Below are 13,733 nucleotides of genomic sequence, written 5' to 3'. Positions count from 1 at the left end.
GTTTCAGAGACTAAAATTTAATACCCTTCATAACACAGAATTTTCAATAAAAGGAACTATAGAGCAATGAAAAATCAGAAGCAAGGTGGCTTAGAGAGCCTTGTAACCTCTAAATATACACATTTGTAACCGGTATTTATTTTTTCAAGAAACACATTTTAAGTAATGCTAACTAAACCCATGGAGGAAAAACATTTATCAAAATATACACTTTCCATTACAGACTAGAAGGCAAATATTGAAAATATAGCTGTAAGTAAAAAAGATTGTTTATATGGATGACAGGTATCATCCCTTTGATGCACAAAGAAGCATATAAGGTCTTAGAAAAGACAATCTGTAACCTTCTCCACTTGTAAATTCTTGATAAATTCATAAAACTTGCATCTCAGTCTTTAGATCAAGGCATATCCATGCTTTGCAATCCTAGTTTCCAGGAAAAGGGGAACTGGATAATTCATAATCTGAAGTGGGATTTATGCTTTACCGTGTATCTGTCTAATGTTTCCCAGAACCATAAGAAGTGGTCTATCCAAATGACGTTTGTGATAGCTGAATTCCAATACTGTTACATCCCATTTCCAAACATTTGGATCTTGACGAACTTCATTGTACTTGAGATGGAAGGCTTTAATTTTAGTAAATATGTCAACTGATGATCTGTCAGGCAAAAGCCAAGGCCATCCTTTCAATTACCATGCAGGATCTTGTACAAAAACTGCTACTACTCAGTCCCAGTCTTGAGGCATAAGTTTAAGGGGCTGGTCTACTACTCTGTAAGGAACTGTGACAATAGTTCACAGTGCCCCCTGGCTGCATCTGGTCTTTTCTCTCTGTAATAGAGTTTCATTTTCTCTTTGGCAATCTTGTTTCTTCTTTTCAGCTAATGGGACAAATTTCAGATCCAGTAGAAGGTCTTTTGCATTAAGCATGGTTATTAGAGAGGTTGTAGCTGCTGGAATTATGATAATGGGTGTTCGAGATCATTTCTTTTGATTTCGGGGAAATCTTACTTGGGAAACTGGTCTTGAAACTCACTGTGCTGCAGGAGTTCGAGTCTTACGGGCAGATGTACCCTCCGTTACAGGTTTCAGTGTCATACCATGGTTAGGTGCCCATAGTGTCAATTTTGAAGCTTTCCTTCTTTTCCTTTGAATCTCTCCTGGTCATATCTGTTGTAGGAAGCTGGGATAGGTTGTTTGGTATGTAATGTGGGATCCACAGGTGCTACACTTGGGGCCAGTTGCTGTTCAGGGGCACGCCCTTCTTTTCTGGCTTTTACAGACTGAAGAATTGCAAAAATATTCTTGGAAAAATTCTCTCCTGTGCTTTGTAAGATAGTTGTTCGAGTCCTTCACACTCTCTCCCTGCTAACAATACCTCAGGTCACATCCACCTCAGCATTGACAAAACTCCACTGTTCAAGGGCAGTTATATCATCATCTAGATCAGTCTTTATAGTAGATCTTTTCTTAGCCATAATTTTGGTTTGATTGCAGCAATTTTTTCCACTGACATAGCCTCAGACAAAGATGTAATCTGTTCAGTTTGTACAATCCCTTCTTTGTGACCCTCCAAATGAGCAGCCAATCTCTCTTTATCAAGGCACACACATTCCTCATCCTCAATTTGTGGTTCCTTTGCCTCTGCTAAAACTTCATCTGCAGCTGTTTTAACTTGTGTGGATCGCTGAAGACCTATCTCTAGGGGGGTTGCTTCTGTCTATGCTTGCCAACGTTGATGCTTCACCACTGAGATATCCAAGCAGATTTTTTCTGTCAGGTCTTCTAACTACAGGAATGTTTTCAGCAGCTGCATGTGAAACATAAATAAGCTGAGAAAGGTGCACATTATTAAGCAGAAATGAGATAGAATCCAATGTGTAGTACTCTCTGGGTTGGCCTTCCTTTCCAGTCCCCCAAACTACAGTTACTCTTCACATTGTTGAGCCATGAGAACTCCCTGAAGATCACTTCATCTTCCTTCACCACAATCACCTTCTTCTGTATTTTGTACTGTCACAGAATGCTGATCACATCCACCATCTCCTTCCACCCCCATTGCCGATGCCACCACGCCTGCCTCTTTCTTCTCTCCTCAACTAGCCCTCCTCCTCCTCCACCGCCAGGCAGCACTAACAGACATCTGCACCTATGACAGCAGCAGGTTGGTAGTCGAGAGTTCTCTTCTGATTGCTGAAGCTATCACCTCTGCTGATTGCATCTGCAGATTAGATTAAATGTCTCTCATTTGGAAGACACTCCGTGTAACTGACTGCAGATGCAATCAGCTATAGATGCTGTGTTAGTCAGGGTTGTCTGGGGAAATAACAGCAAGAGATATCTGTAAATGTCAGATTTCGTAAACGTGTCTAGTCTAACTATGGTGATGCACAAGTCCAAATTCTTTAGGGCAGGCCACAAGCTGGCAACTCCAATGAAGGTCTTCAATGAACTCCCCAGGAGAAGCTGGCTGTCTGAAGAAGTCGTTGTGGTTTTGATTTGCATTTTTCTGATGGTTAATGATGTTAAGCATCTTTTCATGTGCTTTCTGGCTATTTGTATGTCTTCTTTGGAGAGATTTCTGTTCAAGTCTTTTCTAAATTGGGTTGTTTGTCTTTTCATTGTTAAACTGAAGGATTTCTTCATATATTCTGTATATTAATACTCTATCAAATATGTGGTTTCCAAATATTTTCTCCCATTTGTGTAAGTTGTCATTTTACTTGTATGATAAAGTCCTTTGAGTAACAAAAGTTTTTAATTTTGATGAGGTCCTGTTAATTTTTTTTTCTTTTGTTGCTTGCTCTTTGGGTATAAAGTCTAAGAATGTCTAAGAAACCACTGCCTAACACAAGGTCCTGAAGAGGTGGGACATTTTATTTATTTATTTTTTGCAAATAGAGATCCAGTTTTCCCAACACCATTTTTTTTAATGCAATTTTATTGAGCTATAATTACATAACATACAATCATTCAGAGTACAATCAATTGTTCACAGTATTGTCATATAGTTGTGCTTTCATCACCACAATCAAACTGAACATTTTCATTACTCCAAAAAATAAAATTAAAGTTAAAATTAAAAAGAACATCCAAAACATCCCATTCCCCTCCTCCCCACATTGTTCATTTACTTTTTTTAATACAGTTTAATTGAGATATATTCACACACCCTACAGTCATCCACAGTGTATAATCAGTTATTCACAGCACCATCATATAGTTGCATGTTCATCACCAGAATCAAGTTTTGAAACTTTTCCTTACTTCAAAATAAAAATAAAAGCAAAAAAAGACCCCCTAACACTGTCCATCCCATCCCACCCTATTCTTCATCTAATTTTTGTCCCCATTTTCCCACTCATCTGCCATATGCTGGATAAACGGAGCCAGCGACATTTTTTGAAGAGACTATTCTTTCCCAATTGAGTGGTGTGCCAGTTTGGATGTATTATAGCCCCCAAAATGCCATTATCTTTAATGCAATCTTGTGGGGGCAAAGGTATTAGTGTTGATTAGGTTGGAACTTTTTGATTGTTTCCATGGATGTGACTTAATTAACTGTGGGAAAGAACTTTGGGTAATTTCCATGGAGGTAATTTCGTTCAGGGTGGGTCTTAATTAAATCACTGGAGTCATATAAAAGAGCTAAGAGTGATGTTTTGGAGAGCAGCTAGGAGTGACATTTTGGAGCTGCAGCTGAGACAGACATTTTGAAGATAGTTGTTGAAAGCTGACACTGACATTTTGGAGAACACCATTTTGAAACGCAACCTGGGAGCAAGCAGACACCAGCCACATGCCTTCCTTCCGGACACTAATGGCCTTTCTCCAGTGAAGGTACCCTATTGTTGATGCCTTACCTTGGACACTTAATGGCCTTAAGTCTGTAACTTTGTAACCACATAAACCCCCTTTAAAAAAGCCAATCTATTTCTGGTGTTTTGCAAAAACCTTAGTGTTCTAGTTTGCTAATGCTGCTGGAATGCAAAACACCAGAGATGGATTGGCATTTATAAAAGGGGGTTTATTTGGTTACACAGTTACAGTCTTAAGGCCATAAAGTGTCCAAGGTAACACATCAGTAATCGGGTACCTTCACTGGAGGATGGCCAATGGTGTCCGGAAAACCTCTGTTAGCTGGGAAGGCAAGTGGCTGGCATCTGCTCCAAAGTTCTGGTTTCAAAATGGCTTTCTCCCAGGACGTTCCTCTCTAGGCTGCAGTTCCTCAAAAATGTCACTCTTAGTTGCACTTGGGATATTTGTCCTCTCTTAGCTTCTCCGGAAGTCTGCTTTCAAAGACATTCTACAAAATGTCTCTGTAAGCTGAAGCTCCTCTCTCAGTTCCAGTGCGTTCTTCAAAGTGTCCCTCTTGGCTGTAGCTCCTCTTCAAAATGTCCCTCACAGCTGCACTCAGTTCCTTCTGCTTGTCAGCTCATTTATATGGCTCCACTGATCAAGGCTCACCCTGAATGTGTGGGGCCACGCCTCCATGGAAATATCAGAGTTACCACCTACAGTTGGGTGGGGGGCATTTCCATGCAAACAACCTAATCCAAATGTTCCAACTTAATCCCCACTAATATGTCTGCCCCACAAGATTACATCAAAGATAATGGCATTTGGGGGACATAATACGTTCAAGCTGGCACAGGTAGCATTAGCAAACCAGAACAATTGGTCTTTGCCACCTTGTCAAAAATCAGTTGGCCATAAATGTGATGGTTGATTTTTGAGCTCTCAATTCTATTCCATTTGTCTATACATATGTCATTGAGCCAGTACCATGCTGTTTTGATTACTGTGGCTTCATAAGTTTTAAGATCAGGAAGTGTGAGTCCTCCAAATTCATTCTTCTTTTTCAAAATTGCTTTTGCTACTCGAACCCCATACCCTTCCATATAAATTTGATGATTGACCTTTCCATTTCTGGAGAGAAGGTTGTTGGAATTTTGATTGGGATTGCATTGAATTGCTCCATGGCTTTGGATACTGTTGACATCATAATGATGTTTAGTCTTTCAATCCATGATCATGGAATATACTTCCATTTCTCTAGGTCATCTTTAACTTCTTTAAGCAATGTTTTATGATTTCTGCATACATGCCCTTTACATGCTTGGTCAGATTTAGTCCTAGATATTTGATTTTTTTAGTTGCTATTGTGCATGGAATTTTTTTCTTAATTTCTTATTCTAATTATTTATTGCTTGTTTACAGAAACCTTACTGATTTGAGGGTGTTGATCTTGTACCCTGCCATTTGCTGAATTCGTTTATTCACTCTAGGAGTTTTGTTGTGAGTTTTTCATGATTTTCTATATATAGGATCATATTATCTACAAATAGGGAAACTTTTATTTCTTCCTTTCTGTTTTAGACGGTTTTATTTCTTTTTCTTGCTTAATTGCTCTGGCAAGGACTACCAGCACAATACTGGATAACAGTGGTGACAGTGGGCATCCTTGTCTTGTTTCTGATCTCAGAGGGAAAGCTTTTAGTCTTCCACCATTAAGTAGGTTGTTAGCAGTGGGCCTTTCATATATGCCCCTTTATCATATTGAGAAAGTTTCCTTCTATTCCTAGTGTTCTGTATGTTTTTATCAAGAAGGTGTGCTGGATTTTGTCAAATGCTTTTTCTGCACAATTGAGATAATCATATGGTTTTTTTCCTTCATACTGATAATGTGGCATATTACGTATTATATATTACCTTGCATACCAGGAATAAACCACTTGATCATGGTGTGTATTCTCTTAATGTGCTGTTAGATTTAGTTTGCTAGTATTTTATTGAGGCTTTTTGCATCTATATTCATCAAAGGTATTGGTCTGTAATTTTATTTTCTTGTGGTATCTTTATCCGGTTTGTTGAGAGTGATGTTGGCCTTATACAATGAGGGGGTGTTCCCTGTTCTTCAAGTTTTTGGAAGAGTTTGAGCAGAATTGAAGTTCAGTCTCCTTGGAATGTTTGGTAAGTTTCATCTGTGAAGTCATCTGGTCCTGGGCTGTTCTTTGTTGAGGGTTTTTGCTTACTGATTCAATCTCTTTACTAGTAATTGGTTTGTTGATATCTTCTATTTCTTCTTGCATCAATGTCAGGTAGTTTATGTGTGTCTAAGAATGTGTCTATTTCATCTAGGTTATCTAATTTATTGACTACAATTGTTCATAGTATCCTCTTATAGTCTTTTGTATTTCAGCAGGGTCAGTAGCAATGTCACTCCTTTCATTTCTGATTTTTGTTATTTGTATCTTTTCTCTTTTTTTCTTTGCCTGTCTAGCTAAAGATTTGTCAATTTTATTGATCTTTTCAAAGAACCAACTTTTGGTTTTGTTGATTCTATTTATTTCATTTCTCTCTGCTCTAATCTTTATTTCCTTCCTTTTGTTCAGTTTGGGTTTTGTTTGCTTTCCTTTTTCTAGTCCTTCCAGGTTTGAGATTAGATCTCTGCTTTGAAGTTTCTTTTTTTTCTTTTTAAATGTAAGCATTTAGAGCTATAAACTTCCCTCTCAGCACTGCCTTTGCTGTACCTATAAGTTTCAGTTGTTGTATTTTCATTTTCATTTGCCTCAAGATATTTCCTAATTTTGCTTCAGATTACCTCTGTAACCTATTGGTTGTTTTATTTCCACATATTTGTGAATTTTCCCTTTCTCTGTTATCGATTTCTACTTTCATCCTGTTGTGGTTGGATTGCATGATTTCAACATTTTTTAATTTATTGAGACTTGTTTTGTGACTCAACATATGGCCTATGCTGGAGAATTATCCATGTGCATTTTTTTTTTTTTGTCTTTTTTTTTTTTTTAATCATCATTTTATTGAGATATATTCACATACCACGCAGTCATACAAAACAAATTGTACTTTCGATTGTTTACAGTACCATTACATAGTTGTACATTCATCACCTAAATCAATCCCTGACACCTTCATTAGCACACACACAAAAATAACAAGAATAATAATTAGAGTGAAAAACAGCAATTGAAGTAAAAAAGAACACTGGGTACCTTTGTCTGTTTGTTTGCTTCCCCTACTTTTCTACACATCCATCCATAAACTAGACAAAGTGGAGTTTGGTCCTTATGGCATTCCCAATCCCACTGTCACCCCTCATAAGCTACATTTTTATACAACTGTCTTCGAGATTCATGGGTTCTGGGTTGTAGTTTAATAGTTTCAGGTATCCACCACCAGCTACCCCAATTCTTTAGAACTTAAAAAAGGTTGTCTAAAGTGTGCGTAAGAGTGCCCACCAGAGTGATCTCTCGGCTCGTTTTGGAATCTCTCTGCCACTGAAGCTCATTTCATTTCCTTTCACATCCCCCTTTTGGTCAAGAAGATGTTCTCCATCCCACGATGCCGGGTCTACATTCCTCCCCGGGAGTCATAATCCACGTTGCCAGGGAGATTCACTTCCCTGGGTGTCTGATCCCACGTAGGGGGGAGGGCAGTGATTTCACCTTTCAAGTTGGCTTAGCCAGAGAGAGAGGGCCACATCTGAGCAACAAAGAGGCATTCAGGAGGAGACTCTTAGGCACAAATACAGGGAGGCCTAGCCTCTCCTTTGCAGCAACCGTCTTCCCAAGGGTAAAACTTATGGTAGAGGGCTCAACCCATCAAACCACCAGTCCCCTATGTCTGTGGTCATGTTAGCAACCATGAAGGTGGGGTAGGCAAATACCCCTGCATTCTCCACAGGCTCCTCAAGGGGGCACTACATCTTTTTTTTTTTTTTTCCTTGTTTGTCTTTTTTTTTTTTTTTTTTTTTTTTTTTTTTAACTTTCCCTTCTTTTTTAAATCAACTGTATGAAAAAAAAAGTTAAAAAGAAAACAAACATACAATAAAAGAACATTTCAAAGAGACCATAACAAGGGAGTAAGAAAAAGACAACTAACCTAAGATAACTGCTTAACTTCCAACATGTTCCTACTTTACCCCAAGAAAGTTACATAATATAGCAACATTTCAGTGAACTTGTTCCTACTACATCCATCAGAAATTAACAGACCATAGTCATTTCTGGGCATCCCCAGAACGTTAAATAGCTTATCGGTTCTTCTTGGATTATTGTTCCCCCTTCCTTAATTGCTCTCTACTGCTAGTTCCCCTACATTCTACATTATAAACCATTTGTTTTTACATTTTTCAAAGTTCACATTAGTGGTAGCATATAATATTTCTCTTTTTGTGCCTGGCTTATTTCGCTCAGCATTATGTCTTCAAGGTTCATCCATGTTGTCATATGTTTCACCAGATCGTTCCTTCTTACTGCCGCGTAGTATTCCATCGTGTGTATATACCACATTTTATTTATCCACTCATCTGTTGAAGGACATTTGGGTTGTTTCCATCTCTTGGCAATTGTGAATAATGCTGCTATGAACATTGGCGTGCAGATATCTGTTCGTGTCACTGCTTTCCGATCTTCCGGGTATATACCGAGAAGTGCAATCGCTGGATCGAATGGTAGCTCTATATCTAGTTTTCTAAGGAACCGCCAGACTGACTTCCAGAGTGGCTGAACCATTATACAGTCCCACCAACAGTGAATAAGAGTTCCAATTTCTCCACATCCCCTCCAGCATTTGTAGTTTCCTGTTTGTTTAATGGCAGCCATTCTAACCGGTGTTAGATGGTATCTCATTGTGGTCTTAATTTGCATCTCTCTAATAGCTAGTGAAGCTGAACATTTTTTCATGTGTTTCTTGGCCATTTGTATTTCCTCTTCAGAGAACTGTCTTTTCATATCTTTTGCCCATTTTATAATTGGGCTGTCTGTACTATTGTCATTGAGTTGTAGGATTTCTTTGTATATGCAAGATATCAGTCTTTTGTCAGATACATGGTTTCCAAAAATTTTTTCCCATTGAGTTGGCTGCCTCTTTACCTTTTTGAGAAATTCCTTTGAGGTGCAGAAACTTCTAAGCTTGAGGAGTTCCCATTTATCTATTTTCTCTTTTGTTGCTTGTGCTTTGGGTGTAAAGTCTAGGAAGTGGCCTCCTAATACCAGGTCTTGAAGATGTTTTCCTACATTATCTTCTAGGAGTTTTATGGTACTTTCTTTTATATTGAGATCTTTGGTCCATTTTGAGTTAATTTTTGTGTAGGGGGTGAGGTAGGGGTCCTCTTTCATTCTTTTGGATATGGATATCCAACTCTCCCAGCCCCATTTGTTGAAAAGACCATTATGGCTCAGTTCGGTGACTTTGGGGGCCTTGTCAAAGATCAGTCGGCCATAGATCTGAGGGTCTATCTCTGAATTCTCAATTCGATTCCATTGATCTATATGTCTATCTTTGTGCCAGTACCATGCTGTTTTGGCAACTGTGGCTTTATAATAAGCTTCAAAGTCAGAGAGTGTAAGTCCTCCCACTTCGTTTTTCTTTTTTAGAGTGTCTTTAGCAATTCGAGGCATCTTCCCTTTCCAAATAAATTTGATAACTAGCTTTTCCAAGTCTGCAAAGTAGGTTGTTGGAAATTTGATTGGGATTGCATTGAATCTGTAGATGAGTTTGGGTAGAATTGACATCTTAATGACATTTAGCCTTCCTATCCATGAACATGGAATATTTTTCCATCTTTTAAGGTCCCCTTCTATTTCTTTTAGTAGAGTTATGTAGTTTTCTTTGTATAGGTCTTTTACATCTTTGGTTAAGTTTATTCCTAGGTACTTGATTTTTTTAGTTGCTATTGAAAATGGTATCTTTTTCTTGAGTGTCTCTTCAGTTTGTTCATTTCTAGCATATAGAAACATTACTGACTTATGTGCATTAATCTTGTATCCTGCTACTTTGCTAAATTTGTTTATTAGCTCTAGTAGGTGTATCGTCGATTTCTCAGGGTTTTCTAGATATAAGATCATATCATCTGCAAACAATGACAGTTTTACTTCTTCTTTTCCAATTTGGATGCCTTTTATTTCTTTGTCTTGCCGGATTGCCCTGGCTAGCACTTCCAGCACAATGTTGAATAACAGTGGTGACAGCGGGCATCCTTGTCTTGTTCCTGATCTTAGAGGGAAGGCTTTCAGTCTCTCACCATTGAGTACTATGCTGGCTGTGGGTTTTTCATATATGCTCTTTATCATGTTGAGGAAGTTTCCTTCAATTCCTACCTTTTGAAGTGTTTTTATCAAAAACGGATGTTGGATTTTGTCAAATGCTTTTTCAGCATCTATTGAGATGATCAATTGATTTTTCCCTTTCGAGTTTTTAATGTGTTGTAATACATTGATTGTTTTTCTTATGTTGAACCATCCTTGCATGCCTGGAATGAACCCCACTTGGTCATGGTGTATGATTTTTTTAATGTGTCTTTGGATTCGATTTGCAAGTATTTTGTTGAGGATTTTTGCATCTATATTCATTAGGGAGATTGGCCGGTAATTTTCCTTTTTTGTAGCATCTTTGCCTGGTTTTGGTATTAGATTGATGTTAGCTTCATAAAATGAGTTAGGTAGTGTTCCATTTTTTTCAATGTTTTGAAAGAGTTTCAGTAAGATTGGTGTCAGTTCTTTCTGGAAAGTTTGGTAGAATTCCCCTGTGAAGCCATCTGGCCCTGGGCATTTATTTGTGGGAAGATTTTTGATGACTGATTGGATCTCTTTGCTTGTGATGGGTTGGTTGAGGTCTTCTATTTCTTCTCTGGTCAGTCTAGGTTGTTCATATGTTTCCAGGAAATTGTCCATTTCTTCTACATTATCCAGTTTGTTGCCATACAGTTGTTCATAATATCCTCTTATAATTTTTTTAATTTCTTCAGGATCTGCAGTTATGTTACCTTTTTCATTCATTATTTTGTTTATATGGGTCTTCTCTCTTTTTGATTTTGTCAGTCTAGCTAGGGGCTTGTCAATCTTGTTGATCTTCTCAAAGAACCAACTTTTGGTGATATTTATCCTCTCTATTGTTTTTTTGTTCTCTATGTCATTTATTTCTGCTTTAATCCTTGTTATTTCTTTTCTTGTACTTGGTTTAGGATTGGTTTGCTGTTCATTTTCTAGCTTCTTCAGTTGATCCATTAGTTCTTTGATTTTGGCTCTTTCTTCCTTTTTAATATATGCGTTTAGTGCTATAAATTTCCCCCTTAGCACTGCTTTTGCTGCATCCCATAGGTTTTGGTATGTTGTGTTCTCATTTTCATTCGTCTCTATATATTTAGCAATTTCTCTTGCTATTTCTTCTTTAACCCACTGATTGTTTAGGAGTGTGTTGTTTAACCTCCAGGTATTTGTGAATTTTCTAAGTCTCTGATGGTTATTGACTTCTAATTGTATTCCATTGTGGTCAGAGAATGTGCTTTGAATAATTTCAATCTTTTTAAATTTATTGAGGCTTGTTTTATGTCCCAGCATATGATCTATTCTGGGGAATGTTCCGTGAGCACTAGAAAAGTATGTGTATCCTGGTGATTTGGGATGTAATGTCCTGTAGATGTCTGTTAAATCTAATTCATTTATCAGATTGTTTAGGTTTTCAATTTCCTTATTGGTCTTCTGTCTGGTTGATCTATCTATAGGAGAGAGTGATGTGTTGAAGTCTCCCACAATTATTGTGGAAACATCAATTGCTTCCTTTAGTTTTGCCAATGTTTCTCTCATGTATTTTGTGGCACCTTGATTGGGTGCATAGACATTTACGATTGTTATTTCTTCTTGCTGAATTGCCCCTTTTATTAGTATGTAGTGGCCTTCTTTGTCTCTCAAAACATCCCTGCATTTGAAGTCTATTTTATCTGAGATTAATATTGCTACACCTGCTTTCTTTTGGCTGTAGCTTGCATGAAATATTTTTTTCCATCCTTTCACTTTCAGTTTCTTTGTGTCCCTGTGTCTAAGATGAGTCTCTTGTATGCAACATATTGATGGTTCATTTTTTTTGATCCATTCTGCGAATCTATATGTTTTAATTGGGGAGTTTAATCCATTTACATTCAACGTTAAAACCATGAAGGCATTTCTTGAATCGGCCATCTTATCCTTTGGATTATGTTTGCCATATTTTTCCCTCTCTCTATTAATATCCTTTATTGTACCCATACCGAATCTCTTTAGTACTGAACCTTTCTCCAGGTCTCTCTGTCCTGTCTTTGTTTCTCTGTCTGTAGGGCTCCCTTTAGTATCTCCAGTAGGGCAGGTCTCTTGTTAGCAAATTCTCTCAGCATTTCTTTGTCTGTGAAAAATTTAAGCTCTCCCTCAAATTTGAAGGAGAGCTTTGCTGGATAAAGTATTCTTGGCTGGAAATTCCTCTCACTCAGAATTTTAAATATATCGTGCCACTGCCTTCTTGCCTCCATGGTGGCTGCTGAGTAGTCACTACTTAGTCTTATGCTGTTTCCTTTGTATGTGGTGAATTGCTTTTCTCTTGCTGTTTTCAGAACTTGCTCCTTCTCTTCTATGTTTGACAGTGTGATCAGTATATGTCTCGGAGTGGGTTTTTTTGGATTTATTCTATTTGGAGTTCGCTGAGCATTTATGATTTGTGTATTTATGTTGTTTAGAAGATTTGGGAAGTTTTCCCCAACAATTTCTTTGAATACTCTTCCTAGACCTTTACCCTTTTCTTCCCCTTCTGGGACACCAATGAGTCTTATATTCAGACGTTTCATATTATCTATCATATCCCTGAGGTCCATTTCGAGTTTTTCAATTTTTTTCCCCATTCTTTCTTTTATGCTTTCATTTTCCATTCTGTCATCTTCCAGGTCACTGATTCGTTGTTCAACTTCCTCTAGTCTTGTACTATGAGTGTCCAGAATCTTTTTAATTTGGTCAACAGTTTCTTTAATTTCCATAAGATCATCCATTTTTTTATTTAGTCTTGCAATGTCTTCTTTATGCTCTTCTAGGGTCTTCTTGATTTCCTTCATATCCCGTACTAGGGTCTCATTGTTCATCTTTAGTTCTTTGAGTAGCTGCTCTAGGTGGTGTGTCTCTTCTGGTCTTTTGATTTGGGTGCTTGGGCTTGGGTTATCCATATCGTCTGGTTTTTTCATATGCTTTATAATTTTCTGTTGTTTTTGGCCTCGTGGCATTTGCTGAACTTGATAGGGTTCTTTTAGGGTTTGTAGACCAGTTGAAGTCCTTATCTCTAATTTATCAGATCTACAGCTTTGTGGAGTACACTTTCTCTAACTAACCAGCAGGTGGCGTCCACGAGCCACCTGTTCTCCACAAGCCAGATCTCCCCTGCTTAGCCTTTTTGGTGAGTGGGGGAGTGAGTCTTGTGGGGCCCAATTGGTGTACCAAGCTTGCGTGTGTAGTTGGTGTTGCCTGCCCTGTATGTGGGGCGTGTTTCTGGGCAGTCGGGGAGGGGGGGTGGCCCTAACAATCAAATCTCCCTGATGATCCTAGAGTTTTAAAGCTGCTGCAATAGTCTAATCCTTCAGTTCAGTCCTGCCACAGTTTGTCTCTGCCACTGACCCACAAGTCTTTGGTATTGGCGTATGGCTCCTGAGACTTGCAAGTGGGCCCCTCTTCCAGGCTGTGCACCCCGGGTCCTCTGTTGAGGGATGACTGTGCTATGTCACAGGTGAGTGCCGTCCCCCCAGGGCAGTTCTGGGCTGCTGGGCTGTGTAGGGAGGCTCCCAGTCTGCTCAAATGATGGCTGAATGGGGCTTTGTTAATTCACACTGCTCCACCTTCCCAGCTCTGGGACCTTCAGCTGAGGTTGCAGGGAAGGCTAATGTCCACGCCCAGTTTTGTGGTGTGTGCCTGTTATTTG

At 38.5% G+C, this 13,733-nt stretch overlaps 1 protein-coding gene and 1 pseudogene across 1 annotated transcript in view; both read right to left on the bottom strand.

Moving 5' to 3' along the window:
• Nucleotides 1-13,733, bottom strand: part of ASB17 (ankyrin repeat and SOCS box containing 17) — a 34,300-nt gene that overhangs the window by 1,355 nt on the left and 19,212 nt on the right. The gene's annotated exons all lie outside the window — the stretch shown is intronic.
• Nucleotides 925-2,045, bottom strand: LOC119518812 (annotated as a pseudogene).

Source organism: Choloepus didactylus, chromosome 2 (genome assembly GCF_015220235.1).
Source record: "Choloepus didactylus isolate mChoDid1 chromosome 2, mChoDid1.pri, whole genome shotgun sequence".
Classification (NCBI taxonomy): Eukaryota; Metazoa; Chordata; class Mammalia; order Pilosa; family Megalonychidae; genus Choloepus; species Choloepus didactylus.
Note: the sequence above shows the minus strand (reverse complement) of the source record. Positions and strands in the feature narration are given on the sequence as shown.